The following is a 15,488-nucleotide window of genomic DNA, read 5'->3' as shown; positions in this document are numbered from 1 at the left end:
GCCAACAGTAAGGGAACTACGGCAGGTTGGGAAGCTCGTGCACCATCTAAAGAGATAGACCACTATTTGAGTTCAGTAATTGTTATATGGATTCTTCTGATTTTTTTTTAGATGCTGACCACTTAACCAACAAATATGTAAGTAAATACATACATAAATACATGAATAAACATGATGTGTTTTTTCTTCCTCCCCCCAAAACTTTCCTTGGGAGAATTTTCTAGAATCTCTCTCCCATTTGAAGTCTGTTGAAGAGGCAAGTTCTAAGAAGTAAGAGTGTGATTGGCGAACTAGTGGCCAAGAATTGAAATGCAGTGATGAGCTGGTAAACAATAAATATGTGTAAACTGCATACTTGTGAGCCAACTGGGAGACGATGAAAATGGGTTCCTTTTGGGGGTTTGGACTTTTCATAACTTAGGAAAAACTTGAGCATCAAAGATCAGTTATATCACTTCTTCTGGCCCCAGTGCTGCAGTGCTGAGTTCGCTGAACAGAATCTACAAATATTTGCTGATTGAGTTATTATTCAGATAACGAGTCAAGTGGAAGGATCAATATAACAACACTAATTTTTTGTCAACATTTTTGGTAACTCAGACATTGTGTGTGTGTGTGTGTGTGTGTGTGTGTGTGTGTGTGTGTGTGTGTACACTGTCTTAATTCCTTAAAATCAGTGGGGAAGGGAAGGTGTGAATGAATTTTTAACAGATTCCAGAATGGAACTGGGGATATATTATCACCATAGCCTGCTTTACTCCTTTATCCCCTAAGGGTGTCACAAAACTGTGAATAATGTGTATTTTAACTGGCCATGGCCTTTGTGAGGACCTAGGCTAGGTCTCCACCACCACCACAACCTATTGGTCCACCTGGAGACACCGGACCTAAACTGAAGCAATCAGATTCTTTTTCTTGGGACTTTTGAAGACAGATACTGAGCCAATGAGTGAGAAGGTGCTAAATACTTAACTGAAAGGTCAGGGCAAGACCTACAAAGGACAGCAAATCAAAGCTAAGCACAAGGTAATTTATGGGGGAGCAAAAATGCCACAAGCAAACCCAGAAGCACAGAAACAGAGGCCAGATGAAAGAAAAAGTTGGATTTTTGAAATGGCCGGTTTTCTCCTTTAGATAAACCTCTCTTTACTGGTGTTAATTTGAGTGTGTATTTGTTACTCACAGGCACACAGTTCATGATCTCTGTCTACTAGTTGTGGCACCACCAGATGCAGGAAACGCATCCTTGGCAGATTAGAGACCTTGTTAATGTGACCTGAGAATACAATATGGTCTCCATGGTGATTCTTACAGCAGATTCCCCAGTGCTTTTTATCTACAGCTCTGAAGGTTAAATTAAAATGTTGCTAAAAAGAAATGAAATAGAACCTCAAAATGAGTTTTCCTGGGCATGTGCTATGTAATTCTCTCAACATACATGCATTTCTATTAAAAATATCAAACTTTTGGTAACTGCTAGCCCTACATTTCAAGATTGTGATTTTTACAGTTTTAGCCACAAGAAACAACACTTCATTATTTAAAAATTAGTCCATTTTATTGTCTACTTAATAGTCAGACATTCTTAAAAGCTTTAAATAGCCTATGTAGCTCAATGGAAACAAATCACCTCAATATAAATGTGTTCTCCTTGATTCCTTGATCAATGATTCAGTTACTTTTTTTTCTTTTCCTCATTGTATCTCATTTTTTTACAATAGCTTACCATAATAACTATCTGATTTAATAATATATGACACATTTCTGATATTTTTTATTTCTGTATTCATTTGTTTATTCTCACAGTATTTAGTTTAGTATGAGGTATCGTGTAAGTATTAAATAAGTAAGGATTAAAATAAATGATGAAGGATGCATATATAAGCACAAAATAGTTTTTTTTTCTAAGTTTTATTTATTTAAGTAATCTCTATACTTCATCTGGGGCTAGAACTCATGACCCCAAGATCCAGAGTCACATACTCTTACAACTGAGCCACCTGGGTACCCCTAAAAAGTTTCTTTATAAACATTTTTTCAAGTCTTGTACTAGCAAGTAGCTTTATAATTATATCTAACTATACCAACTATGTGGACGATTATGTTATACGTAATCAAATTTCATTATATTATTTTGCTATGAACTTACAGTACAGCAATAAGAACAAAAAACCTCTTCAGCTTCTCTACCTCTAGTAGCAAGCTTCACTGGATATTAGTTTTAACTATCCATAAAATGATGATGAGCTGGAAAGTACTATCGAAACCAGTGTTTTAGGGAAATTATTCTAATGGTAGTGCTCAGGATTAGTTATTAATATCAACAATACACATAAGAATCCAATAATTTGGAATAATTAGGCTTACCACACTGAATAATTCTAGCCTACACAAAGATTGGCCTGAAATACCCTTCTGTTGGCTTCCTCAGTTATTCATTTGATGTATTACTGAGCACCAACCTTCAACATGTTTGTCATATCCAAAGAACAACAAGGGAGTAAAGAGACAGGAACTGAGTGAACTGGGGTAGAGTGGTAAAAGAGATTAGAGAGGTAAGTGGGTAGATTGGTAAAATCTTATAAAACTGTGTAGGCCATCATTAGGATTTAACTTTTATTTGGGATGAGGGGAAAAAACTGTTGAAGGTTTTGGGCAGAGGAGTGGTATGATCCACCTTATGAATTTTAAAAGGTCACTTGGGATCCTTGTTGAGAATACACTGTGGGGAGCCAAAGGAGGAGATGAGAGACCAGTTAGAATTTGGTTATTGCGATAATTCAGGTGACATTTGATAGGAGCTGGGTCCAGGGTAATAGTGGTAGAGATAGTGAGAAATACTCAAATTGTGAATTTGAATTAGAGTTTTGAAGGCAGAACTAATAGGACATGTCATAAGTGGGATGTTATCAGTTAGGAATTGTGTTCAGTGATTAAGAACAGAAATATACCTAAAGTGTTTATTTTTTAATGTAAAATCATTCCAGAAGTAAGGCATCCAACGATGATATGGTAGCTCTCTACAGTTATCAGAAACTCAAGTTCCTTCTCATTTTCTGCTTACCATTGTTACACTATAGTTTTCTTTTTCAAGGGCATAGATGACTGAGAAGTCCATTCATCAGGTCCTTTTTCATAACCAGAAAAAAGAGGAAGGAGGAGAAGCCAAAAGTGTCTTTTACTCAGCTAAGCTAAACCTTTAAAGTAACCTTTCCAGAAGTCCTACACAACATTTTGACTTACAACTTTTTAGCTAGAATTTAGTCACAAGGCCACACTTCCCTACAAGGAATGTATGGGAAATGTAGTCTTTCAGGTGAGAACATTATTACTGCCCCCCAAAAATGCTGCTGTTCTGTTACTAAGAAAAATAGGAAGAATGGATACTGGTGCTGACTAGCACCATCTGCCACGTGGATATGAGATAAATTGAGAAGTCAAGGTTGACCAGAAGGAAAAGACTTTTATCCTTTCTATGCCAGGGCGCCTTTAGCTCTCCAATGAAGCTTATGACCTGCCCCCTCAGAACACTGTTTTAAGTATCTGAAGTAGGGGTGCCTGGGTGGCTCAGTCGTTAAACATCTACCTTCAGCTCAGGGTGTGATCCCAGAGTCCTGGGATCAAGCCCCACATCAGGCTCTCTGCTGGGAGCCTGCTTCTTCCTCTTCCATTCTCCCTGCTTGTGTTCCCTCTCTCTCTGGCTGTCTCTCTCTCTGTCAAATAAACAAATAAAATCTTTAAAAAAAAAAAAGTATCTGAAGTAAAATACATAAGATTACAAAGGAAATCAATTATATTGAATTATCATTATCAAAATAATAAAATATTGGTGATAAATATATGTGCTTCTTCAAAATTCTTCCTATAATTCAAAGCAATGGTGTATATTAAAGATACTTTGAGATCTCTGCAACAACTATAATGTAATATAAAAATATCTATGATTTTTGTTGGTGACAAAGTCACAGATACTACTAACACTGTTGTGGTTTATTGCCTGTAATAACACTGATTATTTCAGTTATACATTAGTGGTATGATAGATGTAATTTTTCCCATTCAAGTTTATAGACTCCTTGATCCCTTGAACCTTCATTAATCCAAAGATAAGGACCACTTTTCAAAAAATTTCAGCCTGTGCAACTGGAAGGACATAGATGCAATTATTGAGGTTTGAGAGAAAAAAATCCACAGTTCATTTTTGGATATGTTGAATTTGAGATGTCTATGTTATTAGTTAGGATTAGATTCAGTAAAAGTAATAGAAAAATCCAAACCACCAGGGGCTTAAATAACATAAACACATAAACGCCTGACAAGACAATCCAGAGATGGCCTGATGGCCCCACAGTGTCAGTAACCCAGGATCCTTCTGTCTTGTTGCTCCACCATGTGTTTTTCAGTTCCCAAGTTCCGTCTATGGTACAAGATGGCTTTGGGGCCTGCAGTCATTGTATTCATTTTAAATGGTTACAGCAGAATCCTTGCAAGCAATAAATATTTGTTGAGTGAATACAATAGAGATACAAGTGCAATCATCTTCCTAGAAGTAACAGCACAAGTTTTAAGAGGGGGCAAGATTTTTAAGAGAATAGCTTTGTGTGTGTGTGTGTGTGTGTGTGTGTGTGTGTGTGTATAAAAGCGTATATATTTGAGATTTTTTCTTGAAAACCCAATTTGATACTTAAAATCGTGTGTGTATGTGTGTGTCTACATTCACATGCACCACACACATGCATGTAGAAGGCCCACATTTAGAAGAGCTCTATGCTTGGTTTAATGCTCTGCCATTTCCATCTGCAATTCTTCAGAATTTCTGAACCTGACCCCACAAATTACGTAGGTGGTTCTGTGAACAGGCTTTTTATTTTGGTGATTTGGAACCTTAGATCAGTCTTCACATTGTACTTTGTCTGCTGGAGAAAACGAAGCCATGATAAAATTGAGCAAACGGTCCTGGAATATTAGGAGTGAGTTGGAGAAGTTGCAGGTTTTAGCTCCCACAAAAAGTCTTAGTTCCCATCAAATAACATACATTTAACATAACATATAGAATTATTCAACATAAGCTATACAGGTACCTAAATAGCCACATATTGTGACTTGATGGAATCTAGAATAATACTGCTTAACTGTATTCACTGTATATACTGTAATTAAAAACCAAGAAATCCAACTTCCTTGCTTGTCAGAAAAGGCTCTCAAGTGAAATTCCAAGTTTTGAGACTATTCTGTCTGTGATGGTTGGATGACAGCAAGAAATAAAGTTTAAAAAGAACTTTGGTAGTAAGACAAAGAGGCTGGTGGCAGATAAGAATTAAAAAAAAAAAAGGATTTTGAGAGATTGTATCACCAGGAGGGGGCTGGCTGTTCTAGTTGAATTCATCAGCTGCCCTTCCATCAAACATAGGCGGCTCTTCATCCTCTAAACCAGCCAAAGTGACTGCCACTAACAGTTACGAAGCACAGTTGGAGAACTGGTTTGAACTACAGTCTAAATACAGAAGAGGAGTGGGGCACCTGGGTGGCTCAGTGGGTTAAGCATCTGACTCTTGATTTTGGCTCAGGTCAGGATCTCTGGGAGGTGAGATCAGGCTCTGCGCTCAGTGGGGAGTCTGCTTCTCTCCTCCCTCTCCCTCTGGCCCACACCACCTGCCCCGTTTGTGCAGTTTTCCTCTTCTCTCTCTCTTTAAAATCAATCAATCAATCAATCAATCAATCTTTAAGGGGGAAAGAAAAAAAGAAGAAGAGCAATTCACCAACTTGTCATTTGTTACAATTGGATTTTTTTTATTTAAATTATGTTGATTACTCCAGTCCAAAAGACCTTGATTATCTTGGAAAGGATGGGGGAAATAATATGGGTTAACAAATGTATTACTTAAAGTTACCTTAGTCAACATTCAAAATATAAATATAATAATGTTTCTACCAGCAGTTCTTAACCCATCCTCCAAGCATCACATTAACCAATGAAACTTTTAAGCACTGAGATAACCAGGCTTTTAAAATTACAGATCCCCAAATATACTGCTTAATTGGTTTATGTGCATCCCAGGCATTCATATTTTTAAAAACTCCTACGTGATTCAGATGTTCAGTCAAGGCTGAGAATTGTTATTTCTCTCTCTTCTATATAAAGAAATTAAAATATCAATCTACTTTTTTTTCCTACCACCCAAATACATGTGGATTGTTTTTTGTTGTTTATTGTTTTGTTTTATTTTGGTTTAAATTGAAGGTTAGGTCTGGGATCGTCTGACTTTAACTTTAGAGTTAATGGCAGACTTGTAATTCACTTTTGGTGAGTCCTGGGATTACCTAAGAGAGATAGGCAGTCACATGCAGAACAACTGCAGAAATGAATATAGGTTGAGCTGATTCATATGGTTTTCTTTTTCTTTTTAAAGATTTTATTTATTTATTTGAGAGAGAGAGAGAGAACATAAGCAGGGGTGAGGGGCAGAGGGAGAAGCAGACTTCCCGCCGAGGAGGGAGCCCCATGTGGGGCTGGATCCCAGGACCCTGAGATCAGGGCCCGAGCCAAAGGCAGCCACTTAACTGACTGAGCCATGCAGGCACCCCTGAGTCACATGATTTTAAAGAAGCTTTATGCAGCATAGCATGCTCCAGGGTGAATACCAGCAGGACTTTATTAAATAATGGTGAATGGACTTTCATGCAGTGCAGGGAAAGCTGCTAACAGATGCAATAAAAGTTCAGCTAACTGGACACCTTGGGAAATAAAAGCATTCTGGGTGGCAGTTTTCTGGATAACTGGATGATCTTTCCTTTAAGCTTCAAAACCTACTTCGACCATTTGGGATGTAAATAGTTTTAAATTGTATTATATACTTGCCGTTTTTCTAAGAAGTTTCTTGAATATAATTTAATCTTTCCTTGATAATATAGAATCTTTATCATTATCAACTATTATAGAGTAATTAGTCAAGAAATTGTAGTGGAAGCTGGAAATGGTGAAGTGAGGTAGAGTTATCCAAAGTCAATAGAACTTGACTTTCTAACTTGAGGACCCAGACTTATTCTAATTGTGGCTATTAAAAGATAAAGTGAGGCATATTAAAATTTTTTAGAGTTTATGTGAGCAAAAATCAATTCCAGTAAAGCAGCTTCCAATCTAGCAGATAGAAAGGAGGTTTGAGGAGCTGTACAAAATGAAAGACTTTTATAACCAGAAGACTGTGGGAACACGGAAGTTATACTAGGCAAAAAAACAGATTCGTTATTCCAAAATTACTTTTCTTTAGTGGATGGCAGTGGTCTCTCAGGGAAATTACCTAACTAGCACTGATCAGGCGATTCCTGATTGACTGGTTTAAGATAACATTTCTGGGAAAACCAAAACTGTAATTAGGTTAAGTCTCAGTTTGGTGACATGGGGCTTAGCATACATGACTCCATTTTCAAACTGTTGTCTTGTTTTTAACATGGTCCAGAGCTGTGATCACACAAAATTAAACTTATAAGATGTTTACTGGTGAGGAGGGATGGTGCAAGAATTCCAAATTTGTAATTATGACTCTCCCACATTTTTCAATATCACTGGAAATATTGGTGTTATGAACACTAGCACATTTTTCCTAATTTTCAAGCTCCAAGGGAAGCCAAATGAAAATTAGAAACATATTTATAGATTTATCTTGAAAAATCTTTGTAACTGAGACTCAAAATTAGTCATGAAAGTGTTCTCTGTTTATGCGGAATATGCAGTAATGGTTAAGAGTGTGGATGCTGGGGGCGCCTGGGTGGCGCGGTCGTTAAGTGTCTGCCTTTGGCTCAGGGCGTGATCCCAGCGTTCTGGGATCGAGCCCCACATCAGGCTTCTCTGCTGGGAGCCTGCTGCTTCCTCTCCCACTCCCCCTGCTTGTGTTCCCTCTCTCACTGGCTGTCTCTGTCAAATAAATAAATAAAAATAAAAAATCTTTAAAAAAAAAAAGAGTGTGGATGTTGGAACCAAACAGCCTAGATTTTAATCCTAGTTCATTTATCTATAAATTCTGTTTATAGATATCTGCTAACAAAGGTGTGGAGAGAGACAAGCTATTAATAGTACCTGCTTTATAGTACATTGTTGTAAGAAGCAAATAATGTAACTGAAACAAAACAGTGCTAGGCATGTGAAAAGTGTTGTAAAGCAGGCTAATATGAGAATAAGTCATATTAAAGGATGATTTTCAGAGATGGTTAAAATCATGGCTCTGACATAGATATAAAATGAACATGTGTCAAAAATTCTATTTAACTTATTTTGTTTTTAGTTCATTTATTTAAATAATCTCTACATCCAACGAGGGGCTCAAACTCATGACCATGAGATCAAGAGTTGCACGCTCTTCCAACTGAGCCAGCCAAGCACCCCTATTTAACTTACTCTTAATGAGAGAACCAGGAAAATGTCACAACTGGTTAAAAGGAAAAGTCAAAGAACAGAAATATCTGTAGACCAAAAATATTGAAATGAATTTATAGAGGGACAAAAAAACTTGCTTTTTGGCATGGAATGGTCCCTATTCTCCTTCTACCAGAAAGAATTTATTTGCATATCAATAGACAAGAATTTCATGCATTGCTATTTACTCTTCCAAGACAAGGAAACCAAACCCAAGAGACTCTCTGAACAGCATTTCAATAAATAGTATTTATTAATTTGGGAAAATCCCTCATTCTTGAAGTATGCAAAATATCCTAATGCTTCTGGTCTACCAGGAACAAGATTTCTTACCACTTGTAAGTCTGGAACTGTCTTGGTCCCTCTAGGCTACTGTACAAAAATACCATAGACTAGGTGGTTTATAAACAGCAATAATGTATTACAATTCTGGAGGCTGCGAAGTCCAAGATCAAGGCAGATTCCATGTCTGGTGAAGGCCTGCTTCATAGACAATTGCCTTTTCACTGCATACTTGCATGGCAGAAGGGATGAGGGAACTTTCTGGGACCTCTTTTATATGGGCATTAATCCCATTCATATAGATTCTGTCCTCATGACCTAATCACCTCCCCAAGTCTCCAACTCCAAATACCAGCATGTTAGGGATTAGGTTTCAACATATAAATTTCGAGGGACACAAACTTCAGTCTATAGCAGAGACTCTGTAAGGCAGGCAAAGGACAGCTTTCCAGAAAGGACTCAGTAGGCAGTGGGTGCATAAGTAAGGTCAGTTTTAATTCCTGAAAAGCAGCCTATAATATCTGATTAAATGAGTACCATTCTTAAATATGACATTGTAGGAACAACCTTGCTTCTATTAATGATTTTTTCCAATTATATCCTAGCAAAAAGAGGGACAGATTCTCACTGAAACCATGCAAATAACTATAGTACCTTGCAAAGTAAGTCTATCATTAAGAGTGTCTGTTGGGGCTGGGGCTAGTCAGTGAGAAGCTGATATCTTTTTTTTAAATGTTTTCAGATTACAAAAAGTTTATTTAATTGCTGTGGACTACAGTTAGCTTAAGAAGGAAAGATAAGGGCTTCTTTAGATATCTAGAAAATAGAACATTAAGACAATATCAATGGGATGCCTGGGTGGCTCGGTTGGGTAAGTGTCTGCCTTTGGCTCAGGTCATGATCCCAGGGTCCTGGAATTGAGTTCCACATCAGGCTTCTTGCTCAGTGGGGAGCCTGCTTCTCCTTCTGCCTGCTGCTCCCCCTCCCCCTGCTCATGCTGTCTCTCTGTCTGACAAATAAATGAATAAAATATTTTTTAGTAAATAAAAGGAGGATCTGTATGTACTGCCCCAAAAAAGTACTTTAAAAAAAGACAGTATCAACAATGTTTTGAAAAAATAACCACAATAAAAATTTCCTTTATCAGTTTATTCAGTACTATCTAAGAAATTCTTTTTCGCTAGATCTTAAGATGGCAGTCTTGTGAAGCCATCTGCTTCTCAATTAAAGTGTTCTAGAATCCTGACTCCAGCCCCCAGTATGCTCTGAAAGTTGGCTAAGTGATATCATGAAAAGCCTGTACCCAAGAGCTTGTTCTTTGAAGTGTCAATAGTTTGAAGTAGCTGGCACATTCCTTTTCCCCTGGGCTCTGAACTGATTCTTCTTTGTTAAGTACACACACTCAGACCTGTAGCTGATTGTAGATTGCTTCAGGCAAGCATAAGAATAAAAAAAAAAAAAAAAAACTGTCCATAAATGAGAGAGACTTAAAATGGCTATGACTAATTTATTACTAATAATTTTCAAATTTGGAAGGTCTAATTAGAGTTCATAATAAGATGAATGTAACTGACAAAGAAATCGGCTGTTTCTATGGCATGTAAACCAAATAAAGCCATTTCCAAAAAAATTGACAAAATGTCTGTAAGGGGCAATGACTAAGCCTATTTTCAAAGAGTTGAGTGAGGAGCACCTGGGTGTCTCAGTTGGTTAAGCATCTGCCTTTGGCTCAGGTCATGATCCTGGGGTCCTGGGATCCAGCCTTGCACAGCGGGGAGCCTGCTTCTCCCTCTCCCTCTGCCCCTCCAACCCGCTTGTGCTGTCTCTGTTGTGCACTCTCTCTCTTTCTCTCTGTAATAAATAAATAACATCTTTAAAAAAAAGAGGTCAGTGAATGTTTCACCTGATCCATAAAAAATAGATGATCATAATTTTGAAAAGGAAAAAAAAATATTGAACTCTAACATTTAATCCTGAGGAATAATATACATAGAATACCAAAAATATACTAAGAATATTAAGTGACAGGATTCGGTATGTCTGGATAGGTTCTGGACATCTATATTTATTTATATAAAACTCCATGGGATAAGTCTTATATGCATATCAGGTTGAAACGACTGGCCCATATGATACTAGATTCAAATTATAGAGTAAGATTTTGGCAGGAAGAATTTAAAAACATAACTGAAATTATGACTACTAATATAGTGTTGCCTTCTTTCACTAGACAGCATACTGCCAGGCCCCTCACAAATACAGAAAAAGTCAATAGAATTCTATTTTAGCCATTTTGATCAGTGTCTAAAGTTAAAACTCATAATGGGAAATGAGGCATTGGCAAATCTCAGGAACAACCCATGAAGGATATAAAAATTTAACTTCGGGAAAGCAAAGTGTCTTTTCTGATTGGACAATTCTTCTCATGCAACTCATCACAAGTAACATATCAAATGAGCCTGAGCTTGGCTCTGCTGCCTTGGCTGTCCTCTGTTCCATTTAGTCTCTCATGTCCCCAACCACATACAAATATTTCTTGAGTTTGTAGCAGCATTTTTCACAATAGTCAAAAAGTAGAAGCAACCCAAATGTCTATCAAGGGATAAATGAATAATCAAAATGTTGTATATATTTGGCAATAAAAAGAAATGAAACAGAGATACGTGCTACAAACATGGGTGAGCTCTGAAAACATTATGCTGAATGAAGGAAGTCAGACTCAAAGACACATGCTGTGTCATTCCATTTATCTGAAATGTCTGGAATAGGCAAATCCCTAAAGACAAAAAGTAGATTAGTGGTTACCTGGGCCTGGCAGGGAGAGAAAAATGCAGACATATTGCCAATAGGTACAAAGTTTCTTTACGTGGTAATAAAAATGTCCTGGAATTAGATTGTGGTGTTGGTTGCACATTTTAGTGAATATACTTAAAACCACTGAATTGTATACTGTAACAGGGTGAATTTTATGGTATGTAAATTTTATCTTAATAATAAACATTTTTTTAAAAAGATAGTGTGGAGCAAAGGCAGTCAGTGCCTCTGTCAGCTGTGCAGAAGCATGAGAGACCCATGGAGAATTGTCTCCCACTGTTTCTATCCAAGTACACAGTGTTTTTTAAAACATAGCTTTCCTTCTATATGTTTTAACTTACATACAAATATATATATTTGTATATATTTCTTATTTATGTTTGTTTCCTTACATATTTTAGGTGTATGCCTAGGTATTTAAAATTATTCTAAGTACATATTATTATTATATTATTATAAATTATATCTTTGAACTCATTTTTGTTTGTATAAATAAAGACAATAGTTTTTTTTAAAGATTTTATTTATTTATTTGAGAGAGACAGGGAGAGAAAGATTCATGAGTGGAGAGAGGGAGAAGCAGAATCCCTGGCTGAGCAGGGAGCCCAATGTAGGGCTTGATCCCAAGACCCTGAGATCATGACCTGAGCCAAAGGCAGACGCTTATTAACCAACTGAGCCACACAGGTGCCCCAAGACTATAGATTTTTTGAAGACTTTATTTTTTTTAGAGCAGTTTTCATAGCAAAATTGAGGAGAAGGTAGGGATTTCCCATAGGCCACCTACCCCCACATGCATAGCCTCCTTTGTCATTAACATCCCCCATCAGAATAGAACATATGTTACAATTGATATGTCTTCATTGACACATCATACTCATCCAAAGTTCACAGTCTACCTTAGGGTTTACTCTTGATATACATTCTATAGATTCCACAAATATATAATGACTTGTAACCATCATTATGTATTCTACCTATTCATCCCTTCCCCCAGCCCCAGCCCCTAGCAAGTGCAGTGAGGAGGGCCAGAGGGAGAGGGAGAGAAAGAGAATCCCAGGTAGACTCCCTGCTGAGCATGGAGGCTGACTCAGGGCTCAATCTCAAGACCCTGACGTGGTGATCTGAGCCGAAATCAAGAGTCGGAAGCTCAACCGACTGAGCTACCCACAGGTCTTTTTACTATCTCTAATTTTGCCTTTTCCAGAATCATACAGTATGTAGTCTTTACAGATTGGCATCTTTAACTTAGTAATAGGCATTTATGTTTCCTCCATATCTTTTCATGACTTGATAGCTCATTCCAGCGTCTAGATGTACCACAATTATCCATTCACCTATTGAAGGACAACTTAGTTGTTTAATTGCCATCTGTATGTCTTCTTTGGTGAAGACTATAGGTTTTTAGTGTTAATTTCATATACTGCTATTTTGTTAAATTTTCCTACTGCTTTAAGTGTTTTTTCCATTCATTTCCATTTATTCTTTTGGTTTTTCCACAAGATGCTGGCTTTGGTGTATATATTTAAACTTAAGAATATAACACTTTAGGGGTGCCTGGGTGGCTCAGTCGGTTAAGCATCTGCCTTTGGCTCAAGTCGTGATCTCAGGGTCCTGGAACGAGCCCACATCAGGCACCCTGCTCAGTGGGGAGTCTGCTTCTCCCTCCCCCACCACCCCGCTTGTGTGCACTCTCTATCTCAAATAAATAAATAAATCTTTAAAAAAAAAAAGAAAGAGAGAAAGAAAGAAAGAAAGAAAGAGAAAGAAAGAAAGAAAGACACTTTATAGAGATCCATGTGTAGGAGAGGCAAGGAAGGGAAGCCCTGCTGTGGTGTACATTGTAAGGTGATTTCACTGGGCCCTTTCTTTGGGGACCCTAGATTCAGTATCATTACATCTTTTAGGTGTCAAATTTCTAAGAAAATTATCTTTCAGTCTCTTGCCTGGAGGATAGAATTGTTACAAATAGCTGCCAACATTCAGGTTGGAAGAGTTTCTGGGACTGTGAATTTTAAGTATACAAATTTTCACTGTACATAAACCTTTGGTAAATCCCTCTGTTTTCAATATAGAACCCCAGTTCAACAAGGCTCACTTCCCTCTCAATAGAGATCCTGCTTTACCTTCTCCACATAATAATCCTAGAGTCAGAAGCAAATTACAGTTTGTGGGATCTGAAACATGCAATTTGGGGGCTTTGAGAAAAACAATAAAAAATAATTTAGCTTTTCAAATTAAAACAAATAAATGACCATCTGAACACACTTCTTGGGCCCCTCTCAGACCCATGACGGGGGCCCATGCAAGTGCTAGGTCCTAAAGCTACAGATTATTTAACTTCATGGTAAATCTAAAATAACCTCCAATTTTCCCTGAGGTGGGGGAGAGGAAATTGCTTAGTAGTCTAGTTAGGGAGGGATTTGGTGGTCTAAATTGCAAACAGAATTTAAATAAAAAAGACCTTTACCACAACTCCTAGAAGTACCTGGTACTATCAATTTCTAAGCCTTTTGCAGGGGCAAGCAGGGGGACTTGTGTTGTAATAAGATCGCTTCTTGGCTTTCCTTATTCTTGTTTTCTGCTTTCTTGGGTTTACCAAATTAGTTTTCATTCATCTGTCAGATTTTCAGGGTCAGAATGTTAATGTGCTTGTCTCCTTTACCACTCTTGATGTTCTTGAGTTTCGGTCAGTAAAAAAATGATTTTCCTGTCATTTTACTAAGTTTCAGAAAAGAGCAGAGGTAAAGATACATGCTCAGTCTACAATTCTTAACCTAAAATCAGAATGTGCCAAATCACACTCCAAAATTGCCCCCTCCCCAAATGGCTGGAAGTGTTTTACACTTTTAGCAGCACAGCATGAAAATATCCACTTACCCTTACACTTGCCAATACTCCATATTCTCAAAATTTCCCAATCCGGTTAGAGTAAACTGTCTTATTATTTAAATTTACATTTCCCTGATTACTGCTGAGGTTCAGCATAATTCTGTATGTTTATTGGCCATTGTGTTACCTCTTCTGTGAATGACCTGTTCATATAATTTACCCATTTTTGCATTAGGTAGTAAAGGGGAAAAGAACATACCATCCCAAAATAGGCCACTCTGGCATACTGATTGACCTGAAGATGGGTGAGAAAAAGCAGACACAGGAAGGGGTCTTTGACCTTTCCCTTTCTACCTAAAACAGGGCATACAGTTTCCCATAAAGAAGGTGCCCTTGCTGGTATCAGGAAGAAGAGAACATTCGTATCACTGGAGACAGGGAGTTGACACCAAGCTTAATCTGTATCAACAAACATTTTAGAAAACTCCTTGTCCTTCATTAGTTTCCCTCATCTATTTCCTAGTCATTTTCCCACAGTTTACCAACACTAGTCCAAACCCTCTTTTTCTGTCTCATCAGTCTCCAGAATTTATTGTTCTTTGTTAAAATGGTATATAAACTCTCAATACTATCCACTTCTTTGGCTTTTCATTTCTTATATATAAAAGCCTCCACATACATGTAAAATTATTAACATGAAATAAAAGTTGTATGCTTTGCTGCTGTTAATTTGTGTTTTTAAAGTTTAATCCTCAGGCCAGCCACAGAAACTGAGGGTACAGGAAAGGTCTTCCCTCCCTTACTAAAGTAGTTGACATTTTTCTTATTGATTTGTAGGCATTCTTTACAGTTATTAAAACAAAAATTGCTGTTATGCAATTTGTGAATATTTTCTTTTAATTTATCTTTTTCACTTTCTGGCATCTGAGTTCTAGGACATTTTAAATTTTGATAATCTTGCTTTTTATTTCTATATAAAGATCTTCCCTATCCTAATATCTTAAACATGATTTAAATTTTCTTTTAATACACATATGGTTCCATTTTTCAAACTTAGATCTTTAATCCATTTGGAATTTATTTTTATGTTGTCAAGGGCCTTTTTTCCCACATCAACAATTGGGATACATACTGAATAGCTCATCTTTTA

At 37.2% G+C, this 15,488-nt stretch overlaps 1 protein-coding gene across 2 annotated transcripts in view; it reads left to right on the top strand.

Annotated features, from left to right (window-relative positions):
* The window catches only part of POLR3G (RNA polymerase III subunit G), a 97,816-nt gene that overhangs the window by 28,603 nt on the left and 53,725 nt on the right, over positions 1-15,488 (top strand). For both annotated transcript variants that reach the window (XR_005832427.1, XM_008700832.2), the window contains one exon: positions 112-137. The gene's annotated coding sequence lies outside the window, so the exon portion shown is untranslated. The remainder of the gene's footprint in view (positions 1-111; positions 138-15,488) is intronic.

This window comes from Ursus maritimus, unplaced genomic scaffold (genome assembly GCF_017311325.1).
Source record: "Ursus maritimus isolate PB19 unplaced genomic scaffold, ASM1731132v1 scaffold_5, whole genome shotgun sequence".
In the NCBI taxonomy this organism is placed as follows: domain Eukaryota; kingdom Metazoa; phylum Chordata; class Mammalia; order Carnivora; family Ursidae; genus Ursus; species Ursus maritimus.
This window is presented reverse-complemented; position numbering and strand designations above follow the sequence as displayed.